Consider the following 13396-nt stretch of genomic DNA (forward strand, 5'->3'; position numbering starts at 1 on the left):
TTTTTCTCCCTTCCTGGTATCAGCAAGCACAGATTTGGAAAACTGAACTCAGACTTTTTGAAAGCTTTTACTTCTTGAAATGCAAAACTAGGAAAGCCACAGCAATGCCTTTGCTACTCATGCTGCTGCAGATGTGGAAAACTCAAACGGGATCAGGATGCCAATCCACACCTGGAAAAGGGCAGGAAACCTTGTGCAGAAGCACCTTTCCTTGCTAGAAGTGGAGGACAATGAACAGGCCTTCTCCTCCTTGCAACGCAACAGACCAAGGAGCCAACAAACCACAAGATGCAAGTGTCACCCACTCCAGTGCCTAAAGCACTCGGATGCAGTGATGGTATGTTTGCTGGTGAAACAGCCCTTCTGCTGAGCACTGTCACGCAGGGATTGATGGAAGTCCCACTGAAGGTCCCTCAAGAGCTTCCCATTGTCCAGGCAAAAGCCTCCCCAGCACCTCCTCACTGGCCTTGTGCTCTACCCTCTTGCCCAGCTCCCGTGGCCGTCTCTGCACACGCTCCAGCCCCTCAATCCCTTTCTGTGTCACAGGGCCCACAGCTGCACACAGCCCTCCAGCTGTGGCCGCAGCGCTGCCCAGCACAGGGCGACGCTCACTGCCCTGCTCCTGCTGCCCCTCTGCTGCTGACACAAGACAAGATGCCCATGGCCTTCTTGGCCACCGGGCTACACACTGTCTCATCTTCAGCTGCTCAGGATCGTTAGCCCTGCGTCCTTTTGGCCTATGCAGTTCCCAAAATACAAAGGTGCCCAGTTGACCTCAGATACAGCATGCACCATTTCTAGATGACCTCTTCCGAGCAACACAAGACAGCAGTCAACGGCTTGCAACTGAAACCCCACTCCAGGCTCCAAAGCACTTGCCAAAGCTGACGGCTGCACAAAATATGCATCAACAGAAACTGGCCGCTTCTGCTGTTTGCCTCGCAAGAAGGTTTCGCAAGTCCGCACTTTGTTTCTTTGGCCGCACAAGACAAGAATGGCCCCCCACAGCTGCATGGACAACACAATCCTCCCCTGGCAGCTTATCAAAAGCCAAAAGACACCTGGCACCAAAGCGACTGTACAAGCAAAGAACTAGTCTAGGAAACTGCAGACCAGTTTCACAAGCCAAACACACCTTTCCAAAAAGGGAAAACAAACAAAACAAGCCCTGGCACCTCCAGCAGTTCCACCTTTGCCCTTGGCCATAGCACGGCAGAAGCCGAGAGATGGAGCCTCCCTTAGCCAAGCAGCCAGATGCTCTCCCAGAGGCACCAACCCTTTGGACCTCTACGTGACAGCTCAAAGGCCATGTTCTGCTGGCGCTGCCTGGAGAAAATCACGAGGTCCTGGCAGGACTGCAGCACTCAGCATCCTCAGCCAGCAACAGCAAAGTGCTGGCTGCAATGAAATTTGCAGCTCTGCCTTGCACTAAAAACAGCACCACACACAAGTGGCACTTACCGGTTCAGAGAGTTCAGGTGTGACCACTGACGGAGGCTGGCGGTCATCCACCTCAGTTTGCTCCTCTTGGGCTTCTTCGCCAGGAGGAGCAGCAGCCAGGGGAGAGACGGCTGCTGGTTCTGTCATCTGTGGAAAGACACAAGCATGAGTGAAAGGCCATTTCCTTTTAATTAGAACCTCATTTCTATTCAGATCTACCACCACGTCTTCTAAGGAGAGAGTAAAACAACTCCTAGCAACATAGGGATCCCAACTCACAGCCACCAAATTCAAATGCAACTGAACTCTAGATGGATATGAAGTGGTTTTTTCTCCCTTCCTGGTATCAGCAAGCACAGATTTGGAAAACTGAACTCAGACTTTTTGAAAGCTTTTACTTCTTGAAATGCAAAACTAGGAAAGCCACAGCAATGCCTTTGCTACTCATGCTGCTGCAGATGTGGAAAACTCAAACGGGATCAGGATGCCAATCCACACCTGGAAAAGGGCAGGAAACCTTGTGCAGAAGCACCTTTCCTTGCTAGAAGTGGAGGACAATGAACAGGCCTTCTCCTCCTTGCAACGCAACAGACCAAGGAGCCAACAAACCACAAGATGCAAGTGTCACCCACTCCAGTGCCTAAAGCACTCGGATGCAGTGATGGTATGTTTGGTGGTGAAACAGCCCTTCTGCTGAGCACTGTCACGCAGGGATTGATGGAAGTCCCACTGAAGGTCCCTCAAGAGCTTCCCATTGTCCAGGCAAAAGCCTCCCCAGCACCTCCTCACTGGCCTTGTGCTCTACCCTCTTGCCCAGCTCCCGTGGCCGTCTCTGCACACGCTCCAGCCCCTCAATCCCTTTCTGTGTCACAGGGCCCACAGCTGCACACAGCCCTCCAGCTCTGGCCGCAGCGCTGCCCAGCACAGGGCGACGCTCACTGCCCTGCTCCTGCTGCCCCTCTGCTGCTGACACAAGATAAGATGCCCTTGGCCTTCTTGGCCACCTGGCTACACACTGTGTCATCTTCAACTGCTCAGGATCGTTAGCCCTGCGTCCTTTTGGCCTATGCAGCTCCCCAACTACAAAGGTGCCCAGCTGACCTCAGATACAGCATGCACCATTTCTAGATGACCTCTTCCGAGCAACACAAGACAGCAGTCAACGGCTTGCAACTGAAACCCCACTCCAGGCTCCAAAGCACTTGCCAAAGCTGACGGCTGCACAAAATATGCATCAACAGAAACTGGCCGCTTCTGCTGTTTGCCTCGCAAGAAGGTTTCGCAAGTCCGCACTTTGTTTCTTTGGCCGCACAAGACAAGAATGGCCCCCCACAGCTGCATAGACAACACAATCCTCCCCTGGCAGCTTATCAAAAGCCAAAAGACACCTGGCACCAAAGCGACTGTACAAGCAAAGAACTAGTCTAGGAAACTGCAGACCAGTTTCACAAGCCAAACACACCTTTCCAAAAAGGGAAAACAAACAAAACAAGCCCTGGCACCTCCAGCAGTTCCACCTTTGCCCTTGGCCATAGCACGGCAGAAGCCGAGAGATGGAGCCTCCCTTAGCCAAGCAGCCAGATGCTCTCCCAGAGGCACCAACCCTTTGGACCTCTACGTGACAGCTCAAAGGCCATGTTCTGCTGGCGCTGCCTGGAGAAAATCACGAGGTCCTGGCAGGACTGCAGCACTCGGCATCCTCAGCCAGCAACAGCAAAGTGCTGGCTGCAATGAAATTTGCAGCTCTGCCTTGCACTAAAAACAGCACCACACACAAGTGGCACTTACCGTTTCAGAGAGTTCAGGTGTGACCACTGACAGAGGCTGGCGGTCATCCACCTCAGTTTGCTCCTCTTGGGCTTCTTCGCCAGGAGGAGCAGCAGCCAGGGGAGAGACGGCTGCTGGTTCTGTCATCTGTGGAAAGACACAAGCATGAGTGAAAGGCCATTTCCTTTTAATTAGAACCTCATCTCTATTCAGATCTACCACCACGTCTTCCAAGGAGAGAGTAGAACAACTCCTAGCAACATAGGGATCCCAACTCACAGCCACCAAATTAAAATGGGTCCATTCAACTGAACTCTAGATGGATATGAAGTGGTTTTTTCTCCCTTCCTGGTATCAGCAAGCACAGATTTGGAAAACTGAACTCAGACTTTTTGAAAGCTTTTACTTCTTGAAATGCAAAACTAGGAAAGCCACAGCAATGCCTTTGCTACTCATGCTGCTGCAGATGTGGAAAACTCAAACGGGATCAGGATGCCAATCCACACCTGGAAAAGGGCAGGAAACCTTGTGCAGAAGCACCTTTCCTTGCTAGAAGTGGAGGACAATGAACAGGCCTTCTCCTCCTTGCAACGCAACAGACCAAGGAGCCAACAAACCACAAGATGCAAGTGTCACCCACTCCAGTGCCTAAAGCACTCGGATGCAGTGATGGTATGTTTGGTGGTGAAACAGCCCTTCTGCTGAGCACTGTCACGCAGGGATTGATGGAAGTCCCACTGAAGGTCCCTCAAGAGCTTCCCATTGTCCAGGCAAAAGCCTCCCCAGCACCTCCTCACTGGCCTTGTGCTCTACCCTCTTGCCCAGCTCCCGTGGCCGTCTCTGCACACGCTCCAGCCCCTCAATCCCTTTCTGTGTCACAGGGCCCACAGCTGCACACAGCCCTCCAGCTGTGGCCGCAGCGCTGCCTAGCACAGGGCGATGCTCACTGCCCTGCTCCTGCTGCCCCTCTGCTGCTGACACAAGACAAGATGCCCTTGGCCTTCTTGGCCACCGGGCTACACACTGTCTCATCTTCAGCTGCTCAGGATCGTTAGCCCTGCGTCCTTTTGGCCTATGCAGCTCCCCAACTACAAAGGTGCCCAGTTGACCTCAGATACAGCATGCACCATTTCTAGATGACCTCTTCCGAGCAACACAAGACAGCAGTCAACGGCTTGCAACTGAAACCCCACTCCAGGCTCCAAAGCACTTGCCAAAGCTGACGGCTGCACAAAATATGCATCAACAGAAACTGGCCGCTTCTGCTGTTTGCCTCGCAAGAAGGTTTCGCAAGTCCGCACTTTGTTTCTTTGGCCGCACAAGACAAGAATGGCCCCCCACAGCTGCATGGACAACACAATCCTCCCCTGGCAGCTTATCAAAAGCCAAAAGACACCTGGCACCAAAGCGACTGTACAAGCAAAGAACTAGTCTAGGAAACTGCAGACCAGTTTCACAAGCCAAACACACCTTTCCAAAAAGGGAAAACAAACAAAACAAGCCCTGGCACCTCCAGCAGTTCCACCTTTGCCCTTGGCCATAGCACGGCAGAAGCCGAGAGATGGAGCCTCCCTTAGCCAAGCAGCCAGATGCTCTCCCAGAGGCACCAACCCTTTGGACCTCTACGTGACAGCTCAAAGGCCATGTTCTGCTGGCGCTGCCTGGAGAAAATCACGAGGTCCTGGCAGGACTGCAGCACTCGGCATCCTCAGCCAGCAACAGCAAAGTGCTGGCTGCAATGAAATTTGCAGCTCTGCCTTGCACTAAAAACAGCACCACACACAAGTGGCACTTACCGTTTCAGAGAGTTCAGGTGTGACCACTGACAGAGGCTGGCGGTCATCCACCTCAGTTTGCTCCTCTTGGGCTTCTTCGCCAGGAGGAGCAGCAGCCAGGGGAGAGACGGCTGCTGGTTCTGTCATCTGTGGAAAGACACAAGCATGAGTGAAAGGCCATTTCCTTTTAATTAGAACCTCATCTCTATTCAGATCTACCACCACGTCTTCCAAGGAGAGAGTAGAACAACTCCTAGCAACATAGGGATCCCAACTCACAGCCACCAAATTCAAATGGGTCCATTCAACTGAACTCTAGATGGATATGAAGTGGTTTTTTCTCCCTTCCTGGTATCAGCAAGCACAGATTTGGAAAACTGAACTCAGACTTTTTGAAAGCTTTTACTTCTTGAAATGCAAAACTAGGAAAGCCACAGCAATGCCTTTGCTACTCATGCTGCTGCAGATGTGGAAAACTCAAACGGGATCAGGATGCCAATCCACACCTGGAAAAGGGCAGGAAACCTTGTGCAGAAGCACCTTTCCTTGCTAGAAGTGGAGGACAATGAACAGGCCTTCTCCTCCTTGCAACGCAACAGACCAAGGAGCCAACAAACCACAAGATGCAAGTGTCACCCACTCCAGTGCCTAAAGCACTCGGATGCAGTGATGGTATGTTTGCTGGTGAAACAGCCCTTCTGCTGAGCACTGTCACGCAGGGATTGATGGAAGTCCCACTGAAGGTCCCTCAAGAGCTTCCCATTGTCCAGGCAAAAGCCTCCCCAGCACCTCCTCACTGGCCTTGTGCTCTACCCTCTTGCCCAGCTCCCGTGGCCGTCTCTGCACACGCTCCAGCCCCTCAATCCCTTTCTGTGTCACAGGGCCCACAGCTGCACACAGCCCTCCAGCTGTGGCCGCAGCGCTGCCCAGCACAGGGCGACGCTCACTGCCCTGCTCCTGCTGCCCCTCTGCTGCTGACACAAGATAAGATGCCCTTGGCCTTCTTGGCCACCTGGCTACACACTGTGTCATCTTCAACTGCTCAGGATCGTTAGCCCTGCGTCCTTTTGGCCTATGCAGCTCCCCAACTACAAAGGTGCCCAGCTGACCTCAGATACAGCATGCACCATTTCTAGATGACCTCTTCCGAGCAACACAAGACAGCAGTCAACGGCTTGCAACTGAAACCCCACTCCAGGCTCCAAAGCACTTGCCAAAGCTGACGGCTGCACAAAATATGCATCAACAGAAACTGGCCGCTTCTGCTGTTTGCCTCGCAAGAAGGTTTCGCAAGTCCGCACTTTGTTTCTTTGGCCGCACAAGACAAGAATGGCCCCCCACAGCTGCATGGACAACACAATCCTCCCCTGGCAGCTTATCAAAAGCCAAAAGACACCTGGCACCAAAGCGACTGTACAAGCAAAGAACTAGTCTAGGAAACTGCAGACCAGTTTCACAAGCCAAACACACCTTTCCAAAAAGGGAAAACAAACAAAACAAGCCCTGGCACCTCCAGCAGTTCCACCTTTGCCCTTGGCCATAGCACGGCAGAAGCCGAGAGATGGAGCCTCCCTTAGCCAAGCAGCCAGATGCTCTCCCAGAGGCACCAACCCTTTGGACCTCTACGTGACAGCTCAAAGGCCATGTTCTGCTGGCGCTGCCTGGAGAAAATCACGAGGTCCTGGCAGGACTGCAGCACTCGGCATCCTCAGCCAGCAACAGCAAAGTGCTGGCTGCAATGAAATTTGCAGCTCTGCCTTGCACTAAAAACAGCACCACACACAAGTGGCACTTACCGTTTCAGAGAGTTCAGGTGTGACCACTGACAGAGGCTGGCGGTCATCCACCTCAGTTTGCTCCTCTTGGGCTTCTTCGCCAGGAGGAGCAGCAGCCAGGGGAGAGACGGCTGCTGGTTCTGTCATCTGTGGAAAGACACAAGCATGAGTGAAAGGCCATTTCCTTTTAATTAGAACCTCATCTCTATTCAGATCTACCACCACGTCTTCCAAGGAGAGAGTAGAACAACTCCTAGCAACATAGGGATCCCAACTCACAGCCACCAAATTAAAATGGGTCCATTCAACTGAACTCTAGATGGATATGAAGTGGTTTTTTCTCCCTTCCTGGTATCAGCAAGCACAGATTTGGAAAACTGAACTCAGACTTTTTGAAAGCTTTTACTTCTTGAAATGCAAAACTAGGAAAGCCACAGCAATGCCTTTGCTACTCATGCTGCTGCAGATGTGGAAAACTCAAACGGGATCAGGATGCCAATCCACACCTGGAAAAGGGCAGGAAACCTTGTGCAGAAGCACCTTTCCTTGCTAGAAGTGGAGGACAATGAACAGGCCTTCTCCTCCTTGCAACGCAACAGACCAAGGAGCCAACAAACCACAAGATGCAAGTGTCACCCACTCCAGTGCCTAAAGCACTCGGATGCAGTGATGGTATGTTTGCTGGTGAAACAGCCCTTCTGCTGAGCACTGTCACGCAGGGATTGATGGAAGTCCCACTGAAGGTCCCTCAAGAGCTTCCCATTGTCCAGGCAAAAGCCTCCCCAGCACCTCCTCACTGGCCTTGTGCTCTACCCTCTTGCCCAGCTCCCGTGGCCGTCTCTGCACACGCTCCAGCCCCTCAATCCCTTTCTGTGTCACAGGGCCCACAGCTGCACACAGCCCTCCAGCTGTGGCCGCAGCGCTGCCCAGCACAGGGCGACGCTCACTGCCCTGCTCCTGCTGCCCCTCTGCTGCTGACACAAGATAAGATGCCCTTGGCCTTCTTGGCCACCTGGCTACACACTGTGTCATCTTCAACTGCTCAGGATCGTTAGCCCTGCGTCCTTTTGGCCTATGCAGCTCCCCAACTACAAAGGTGCCCAGCTGACCTCAGATACAGCATGCACCATTTCTAGATGACCTCTTCCGAGCAACACAAGACAGCAGTCAACGGCTTGCAACTGAAACCCCACTCCAGGCTCCAAAGCACTTGCCAAAGCTGACGGCTGCACAAAATATGCATCAACAGAAACTGGCCGCTTCTGCTGTTTGCCTCGCAAGAAGGTTTCGCAAGTCCGCACTTTGTTTCTTTGGCCGCACAAGACAAGAATGGCCCCCCACAGCTGCATGGACAACACAATCCTCCCCTGGCAGCTTATCAAAAGCCAAAAGACACCTGGCACCAAAGCGACTGTACAAGCAAAGAACTAGTCTAGGAAACTGCAGACCAGTTTCACAAGCCAAACACACCTTTCCAAAAAGGGAAAACAAACAAAACAAGCCCTGGCACCTCCAGCAGTTCCACCTTTGCCCTTGGCCATAGCACGGCAGAAGCCGAGAGATGGAGCCTCCCTTAGCCAAGCAGCCAGATGCTCTCCCAGAGGCACCAACCCTTTGGACCTCTACGTGACAGCTCAAAGGCCATGTTCTGCTGGCGCTGCCTGGAGAAAATCACGAGGTCCTGGCAGGACTGCAGCACTCGGCATCCTCAGCCAGCAACAGCAAAGTGCTGGCTGCAATGAAATTTGCAGCTCTGCCTTGCACTAAAAACAGCACCACACACAAGTGGCACTTACCGGTTCAGAGAGTTCAGGTGTGACCACTGACGGAGGCTGGCGGACATCCACCTCAGTTTGCTCCTCTTGGGCTTCTTCGCCAGGAGGAGCAGCAGCCAGGGGAGAGACGGCTGCTGGTTCTGTCATCTGTGGAAAGACACAAGCATGAGTGAAAGGCCATTTCCTTTTAATTAGAACCTCATTTCTATTCAGATCTACCACCACGTCTTCTAAGGAGAGAGTAGAACAACTCCTAGCAACATAGGGATCCCAACTCACAGCCACCAAATTAAAATGGGTCCATTCAACTGAACTCTAGATGGATATGAAGTGGTTTTTTCTCCCTTCCTGGTATCAGCAAGCACAGATTTGGAAAACTGAACTCAGACTTTTTGAAAGCTTTTACTTCTTGAAATGCAAAACTAGGAAAGCCACAGCAATGCCTTTGCTACTCATGCTGCTGCAGATGTGGAAAACTCAAACGGGATCAGGATGCCAATCCACACCTGGAAAAGGGCAGGAAACCTTGTGCAGAAGCACCTTTCCTTGCTAGAAGTGGAGGACAATGAACAGGCCTTCTCCTCCTTGCAACGCAACAGACCAAGGAGCCAACAAACCACAAGATGCAAGTGTCACCCACTCCAGTGCCTAAAGCACTCGGATGCAGTGATGGTATGTTTGCTGGTGAAACAGCCCTTCTGCTGAGCACTGTCACGCAGGGATTGATGGAAGTCCCACTGAAGGTCCCTCAAGAGCTTCCCATTGTCCAGGCAAAAGCCTCCCCAGCACCTCCTCACTGGCCTTGTGCTCTACCCTCTTGCCCAGCTCCCGTGGCCGTCTCTGCACACGCTCCAGCCCCTCAATCCCTTTCTGTGTCACAGGGCCCACAGCTGCACACAGCCCTCCAGCTGTGGCCGCAGCGCTGCCTAGCACAGGGCGATGCTCACTGCCCTGCTCCTGCTGCCCCTCTGCTGCTGACACAAGACAAGATGCCCTTGGCCTTCTTGGCCACCGGGCTACACACTGTCTCATCTTCAGCTGCTCAGGATCGTTAGCCCTGCGTCCTTTTGGCCTATGCAGCTCCCCAACTACAAAGGTGCCCAGTTGACCTCAGATACAGCATGCACCATTTCTAGATGACCTCTTCCGAGCAACACAAGACAGCAGTCAACGGCTTGCAACTGAAACCCCACTCCAGGCTCCAAAGCACTTGCCAAAGCTGACGGCTGCACAAAATATGCATCAACAGAAACTGGCCGCTTCTGCTGTTTGCCTCGCAAGAAGGTTTCGCAAGTCCGCACTTTGTTTCTTTGGCCGCACAAGACAAGAATGGCCCCCCACAGCTGCATGGACAACACAATCCTCCCCTGGCAGCTTATCAAAAGCCAAAAGACACCTGGCACCAAAGCGACTGTACAAGCAAAGAACTAGTCTAGGAAACTGCAGACCAGTTTCACAAGCCAAACACACCTTTCCAAAAAGGGAAAACAAACAAAACAAGCCCTGGCACCTCCAGCAGTTCCACCTTTGCCCTTGGCCATAGCACGGCAGAAGCCGAGAGATGGAGCCTCCCTTAGCCAAGCAGCCAGATGCTCTCCCAGAGGCACCAACCCTTTGGACCTCTACGTGACAGCTCAAAGGCCATGTTCTGCTGGCGCTGCCTGGAGAAAATCACGAGGTCCTGGCAGGACTGCAGCACTCGGCATCCTCAGCCAGCAACAGCAAAGTGCTGGCTGCAATGAAATTTGCAGCTCTGCCTTGCACTAAAAACAGCACCACACACAAGTGGCACTTACCGTTTCAGAGAGTTCAGGTGTGACCACTGACAGAGGCTGGCGGTCATCCACCTCAGTTTGCTCCTCTTGGGCTTCTTCGCCAGGAGGAGCAGCAGCCAGGGGAGAGACGGCTGCTGGTTCTGTCATCTGTGGAAAGACACAAGCATGAGTGAAAGGCCATTTCCTTTTAATTAGAACCTCATTTCTATTCAGATCTACCACCACGTCTTCCAAGGAGAGAGTAGAACAACTCCTAGCAACATAGGGATCCCAACTCACAGCCACCAAATTAAAATGGGTCCATTCAACTGAACTCTAGATGGATATGAAGTGGTTTTTTCTCCCTTCCTGGTATCAGCAAGCACAGATTTGGAAAACTGAACTCAGACTTTTTGAAAGCTTTTACTTCTTGAAATGCAAAACTAGGAAAGCCACAGCAATGCCTTTGCTACTCATGCTGCTGCAGATGTGGAAAACTCAAACGGGATCAGGATGCCAATCCACACCTGGAAAAGGGCAGGAAACCTTGTGCAGAAGCACCTTTCCTTGCTAGAAGTGGAGGACAATGAACAGGCCTTCTCCTCCTTGCAACGCAACAGACCAAGGAGCCAACAAACCACAAGATGCAAGTGTCACCCACTCCAGTGCCTAAAGCACTCGGATGCAGTGATGGTATGTTTGCTGGTGAAACAGCCCTTCTGCTGAGCACTGTCACGCAGGGATTGATGGAAGTCCCACTGAAGGTCCCTCAAGAGCTTCCCATTGTCCAGGCAAAAGCCTCCCCAGCACCTCCTCACTGGCCTTGTGCTCTACCCTCTTGCCCAGCTCCCGTGGCCGTCTCTGCACACGCTCCAGCCCCTCAATCCCTTTCTGTGTCACAGGGCCCACAGCTGCACACAGCCCTCCAGCTGTGGCCGCAGCGCTGCCCAGCACAGGGCGACGCTCACTGCCCTGCTCCTGCTGCCCCTCTGCTGCTGACACAAGACAAGATGCCCATGGCCTTCTTGGCCACCGGGCTACACACTGTCTCATCTTCAGCTGCTCAGGATCGTTAGCCCTGCGTCCTTTTGGCCTATGCAGTTCCCCAACTACAAAGGTGCCCAGTTGACCTCAGATACAGCATGCACCATTTCTAGATGACCTCTTCCGAGCAACACAAGACAGCAGTCAACGGCTTGCAACTGAAACCCCACTCCAGGCTCCAAAGCACTTGCCAAAGCTGACGGCTGCACAAAATATGCATCAACAGAAACTGGCCGCTTCTGCTGTTTGCCTCGCAAGAAGGTTTCGCAAGTCCGCACTTTGTTTCTTTGGCCGCACAAGACAAGAATGGCCCCCCACAGCTGCATGGACAACACAATCCTCCCCTGGCAGCTTATCAAAAGCCAAAAGACACCTGGCACCAAAGCGACTGTACAAGCAAAGAACTAGTCTAGGAAACTGCAGACCAGTTTCACAAGCCAAACACACCTTTCCAAAAAGGGAAAACAAACAAAACAAGCCCTGGCACCTCCAGCAGTTCCACCTTTGCCCTTGGCCATAGCACGGCAGAAGCCGAGAGATGGAGCCTCCCTTAGCCAAGCAGCCAGATGCTCTCCCAGATGCACCAACCCTTTGGACCTCTACGTGACAGCTCAAAGGCCATGTTCTGCTGGCGCTGCCTGGAGAAAATCACGAGGTCCTGGCAGGACTGCAGCACTCAGCATCCTCAGCCAGCAACAGCAAAGTGCTGGCTGCAATGAAATTTGCAGCTCTGCCTTGCACTAAAAACAGCACCACACACAAGTGGCACTTACCGGTTCAGAGAGTTCAGGTGTGACCACTGACGGAGGCTGGCGGTCATCCACCTCAGTTTGCTCCTCTTGGGCTTCTTCGCCAGGAGGAGCAGCAGCCAGGGGAGAGACGGCTGCTGGTTCTGTCATCTGTGGAAAGACACAAGCATGAGTGAAAGGCCATTTCCTTTTAATTAGAACCTCATTTCTATTCAGATCTACCACCACGTCTTCTAAGGAGAGAGTAAAACAACTCCTAGCAACATAGGGATCCCAACTCACAGCCACCAAATTAAAATGGGTCCATTCAACTGAACTCTAGATGGATATGAAGTGGTTTTTTCTCCCTTCCTGGTATCAGCAAGCACAGATTTGGAAAACTGAACTCAGACTTTTTGAAAGCTTTTACTTCTTGAAATGCAAAACTAGGAAAGCCACAGCAATGCCTTTGCTACTCATGCTGCTGCAGATGTGGAAAACTCAAACGGGATCAGGATGCCAATCCACACCTGGAAAAGGGCAGGAAACCTTGTGCAGAAGCACCTTTCCTTGCTAGAAGTGGAGGACAATGAACAGGCCTTCTCCTCCTTGCAACGCAACAGACCAAGGAGCCAACAAACCACAAGATGCAAGTGTCACCCACTCCAGTGCCTAAAGCACTCGGATGCAGTGATGGTATGTTTGGTGGTGAAACAGCCCTTCTGCTGAGCACTGTCACGCAGGGATTGATGGAAGTCCCACTGAAGGTCCCTCAAGAGCTTCCCATTGTCCAGGCAAAAGCCTCCCCAGCACCTCCTCACTGGCCTTGTGCTCTACCCTCTTGCCCAGCTCCCGTGGCCGTCTCTGCACACGCTCCAGCCCCTCAATCCCTTTCTGTGTCACAGGGCCCACAGCTGCACACAGCCCTCCAGCTGTGGCCGCAGCGCTGCCTAGCACAGGGCGATGCTCACTGCCCTGCTCCTGCTGCCCCTCTGCTGCTGACACAAGACAAGATGCCCATGGCCTTCTTGGCCACCGGGCTACACACTGTCTCATCTTCAGCTGCTCAGGATCGTTAGCCCTGCGTCCTTTTGGCCTATGCAGCTCCCCAACTACAAAGGTGCCCAGTTGACCTCAGATACAGCATGCACCATTTCTAGATGACCTCTTCCGAGCAACACAAGACAGCAGTCAACGGCTTGCAACTGAAACCCCACTCCAGGCTCCAAAGCACTTGCCAAAGCTGACGGCTGCACAAAATATGCATCAACAGAAACTGGCCGCTTCTGCTGTTTGCCTCGCAAGAAGGTTTCGCAAGTCCGCACTTTGTTTCTTTGG

Source organism: Fringilla coelebs, assembly GCF_963513975.1.
Source record: "Fringilla coelebs genome assembly, chromosome: Z".
Taxonomy (NCBI): Eukaryota; Metazoa; Chordata; class Aves; order Passeriformes; family Fringillidae; genus Fringilla; species Fringilla coelebs.